Source organism: Hordeum vulgare, chromosome 4H (assembly GCF_904849725.1).
Source record: "Hordeum vulgare subsp. vulgare chromosome 4H, MorexV3_pseudomolecules_assembly, whole genome shotgun sequence".
NCBI lineage: Eukaryota > Viridiplantae > Streptophyta > Magnoliopsida > Poales > Poaceae > Hordeum > Hordeum vulgare.
In genome coordinates, this window is record NC_058521.1 from 181,567,050 (window position 1) to 181,571,291 (window position 4,242).

A 4,242-nucleotide genomic window follows, 5' to 3' on the forward strand; every position below is an offset into this window, starting at 1 on the left:
TCTACTAAAGACAACGTTCACCAAATTTTTGATACATCTCATGCTAGATCTTTGCACATCCCCGTACACTGCCAGAGGCATTCATTCAGAGTCATACAGTCCTATCAGTTCTCATATTGACTTGTAAGCAAATAAAAGTGTGATGATCATCATTATTAGAGCATTGTCCGAGTGAGGAAATAAAAATGGGGGACGCTAAATGAGCCCACCATAATAGAAAAATGAATGAGAGAAAAATAGAGAAGGGACTTTGCTACTATCATTTACCACACTCGTGCCTTAAAGTGGCACCTTGTTCTTCATATAGAGAGTCTCATGTTATATCATTCATATGCTAGTGGGAATAACTTTTTCATAAACTTGGCTTGTATATTCCGGTGACGGGCTTCCTAAAATGCCCGAGGTCTTCATGAGTAAGCAAGTTGGATGCACACCCCACTTAGCTTCACTAGATCTTTCATACACTTGTAATTCTCATGCATCATTTGCATGGAAATCCCCACTCCTTGCATCGATATCTATCAACGGGCATCTCCATAGCTCGTCGGTACACTACTAGAAAAAGGCCTATTAGTGGCGCACCCACTTTAGCTATTAATGGCGCACTATGGGTGCGCCATTAGCACGCCACTACTAATAAATAGTAATGGCGCACCCTTGGTGCTCCACTCTTAATATACATAAAAGTGGTGCACCACCTGGTGCGCCATTACTATCCAAGACAATAATGGCCCACCACCTGGTGTGCCATTACTATCCCAGATACTGATGGCGCACCTCATGTAGGTGCGCCACTACTATGAATATTAGGATTTTTTTTCTTTTCTGATATTTGTACAGGTTAAAATATACATAATAGCACAGAATATAAATAGCACAACCTATATATAAACAGCCGATTTATCGAATATAATAGAAGATTAGTCTCCGAATACAATTCATCATATTAGTCTCCGAATTCAAAATACCGAACAAAGTTAGAACATTACAGGTCTCGCGAGTAGCGAGTTTGTCTTCACATTACTAGTCGATATATAAACTACCATCACATAAAAGAGGGTTGCGGTCACGATGAGCATCATCGCAATGAAACTGATCTTCATCCGGTTCCTCCTCCGCTCCCTCCTCTCTCCCGCTAGATAGCGTGCGTATCTACCTTCCGCCTCCGCCCTAGTGGTGTACCCTTTGTAACTGTTACCGCTGAAATGGTGAACCTGTCTCCGACACTCCTCCCAGTCGTCGTAGACTCCGGGAACCTCACCCTTGTACACGACATACGACGGCATCTCTATGCACTAGACAAACAAAAGCAAACCATTAATAGCACGATTCATGGTCCTACTAATAAATAGAATCGACTCCACATATAAGTTCAAAGACTGTCCAAACTAAAGAGACATACAAGTTCATTAAAGTTTAGTTACAACATAGCATCAGTACTTTCGACTCGACTCAGGGACCTGAGCATGGATGAAGCCGCCGTATTTCGTGATGTTCATGAATGTGCGGTCGTTGTCAGCCTCCATTTGTAGCGTTGTGTCAATATCATTGTTAGACGGTGGACAGTTTAGGTATAAGTGCCCTGATCTAGCAAGGACATCTTGATATATTATTTCCGCCAACTCAGACTGGATGCGAAAGCATTCTTGTCTGATGTCCTCGTCCTGGATTGCCGACAAGCGTGCGGCCCAATCTTTGAGCTCATTTGGTAGCATACGGTGATGCTGGTCCCGTACGATCGCCCGCATGTGATGGAGGGCATAGTAGGCATCCTTCTGACTGCCAGGCGGCTGCTTGACATAGTGGAACGTCATTACGTGGGTGAACACGTGCTTGCCATACCTAAGAATTGGCCTCCTGAAGGTGCCTGCAGATTTGGTGTAGCCGGGGAGGACATCATCAAGAACTTTCTTGATATTTGTGTAGTCTTTCTTCGACTGACGGACCGAGTCGAAATACGTGGCCATGGAATATTTCGGGCTTAACAGGATGAGTGTTCAATGTGTGTCACTGCAGAAAACACGGAATGTTAGAAAAAAAAAGAACGATCGAAATCTAAGAAATCATATATTACGGGGCGATGAGGGGATGACTTACTCAGAAAAGTAAGGCAGAAGGAAGTTATCCTTATCTGCGTTCGCCAAAATGATGCCTTCAAGGTATGAACTCGCGACTTGCCGGTCCCCAGCGCCGGCCAATAGCTTGGCACGCCTGTAGAAGGGGTCGACTATCACGATGTCCGGGGTCTTGTCTCTAATGATCTGCATCTCCATACTGAGCGAAAATAGCCGACTGAAGGTGTAGTGCAGCAGATAAAGGTTAAGCATAGCGAAGATGTCATCAAACCGCAGGACGATCATACGCCCGATGTTGCTATCGACAAAGCCCTTGCCCTCTGGCACCTTGGCCACGAAAACCGGGTATGCCCCATCATTCTCGGAGAGACGCCGCTTCTCCATATAAAGAACTGCGTCATGCAGACTCCGCATAGCACCGGTTGCAGCATTGAGCATATTATTCGGTAGCATCAGCCTAACCGCCACATGCACCCTCCTCTCAATATCCTTAGATATTGGTGGCCCGTCCTGAGCATGGATCGTACTCGGTGCCGGCTGGCTCGCACCCTTGTTAGTTTTTCTTTTCCGTCCCTTCTGCTTCTTCTGCTGTAATGGGATCGAGTTCTGCTGAGAGACCACCTTCTTGAGTGTGTTGGGGCTAATAATATTTTGCACCTTAGCTATTTGAGTCTCGGTGAAGGCAGGAGCTGGAGGCGTCTCCTGAGAACTGAACAGCCGACGCCTGTTGAAATTGGGTTTCTCCGCGGTACCAGCTAGATCGCCATCGTATTTTGCATGGTTGGGTTCTTGAGAAGGAGGCCCCATGTTTGTTGATGTACTTATCAACGTTGGAAATTGTATCGTCGTTGTAGTCCGGATCTTGTGCCATATGCATGTCCGGATCAGCTGACGGCGGTAGCGTTGCGGCGGTCTTGCCATGGCTTGGTGCCGGCACGACTCGCGGTGTTGTCTGTGGGGTGGTGTCCCGCGCCCAAACGAATCTGGCTCTTCGGCCAAAGCATTGACCAGTTTAAGCAGGCGCTGAGGGTCATCACATCATCTTCATCGGCCCCAGCGGGTCGATACGGAGTTAACAAGTCGTCGCAGCCCCGCAGCACCCGAACCAGTTGAACCCTATACACGGTGGGTGGCATCAGATTACCATGGAACATGGGGTTGCCCGGTTCAATGATTTTGGCCTTGGCGGCATCGATCAACTCGCCATCCACGAAGTGCAAGAGAGTGCATGGAACGTTGGCGGCGCCCTGCGAAAACATGTAGGGCGTCAGGGATGCCCAGTCAAAAAGGCAAGGAGATGAAGTCATTAGCTGAGGCTTATAGTCACCGTGATGGCGTCGAGCTCAGCTAATGTCGAGGCACCGCCAACTGCGAGCGTGCAAGTGATGGAGGGGCCGCTTGATGCCGAGGTGCCGGCCGGCGTATTCTTCCCACACACGGGTGCATTAACCTCCAATACCGGCACCGACGCCGGAAGCAGCTGCAATGCCGCCTCCGCCGGAGACACCGATGCCGACGCCTTGTGCGAGTTGTTGCCCATGAAGTTGGGAATTGGGGGCGGCCCCTGTTGGCCGCTCGCAATCCACCCCCGCAGCCCCTCAAGCAAGGAAGGCATAATGGTGGTGATCGTCGCTCCAAGTTGGTCTCGCACTTGCTCTTGGACTATCTCTGGGATCCGCGCCACTTGTGCCTTGAGTTCTTTAACCTCGCGCTCCTGGTTTTCCGAGCTGGTCTTTCTGTCCTTTCGCCCAGCCTTATAGTATTCCGACCATTTCGTGGACAAGCCTTCGCCGGCCACACGACCAGCTGACGACGGCTTACTGAGCTTATTCTTGTGTTTCATAACGTTCAACGCCCTATTTAAAGTGTTGTCCTAAGGGGCAGACGGGGAGCTCGAAGACCCAGCGCTACTGTTTTCAGTTTCCTACGGAAGGAACATGAACCATTTTGAAATTTGTCTTCATTAATTAGAATGCAACGATATGGAGCTAATTACGCGGGGGTGCATTCCTTACCAGAACACGCTCAAGCTCCTTCACCTTCGGATCCGTGGTAAGCTCCTTTGTTACCGGGTCCACCTTGTACCTGGCCCTGAGATAGTTCCTGGTCTGCTTTTCAGGGTATTTATCAAAGAGGGGCGGTAGGCCTTGCTCGGCGCGCTCCGCAT

General features: G+C 48.9%; 1 pseudogene; it reads right to left on the minus strand.

Moving 5' to 3' along the window:
- Positions 1-1,847: 1,847 nt before the first annotated feature.
- LOC123450386 lies at positions 1,848-3,918 on the minus strand (annotated as a pseudogene).
- Between the last annotated feature and the right edge of the window lie 324 nt (positions 3,919-4,242).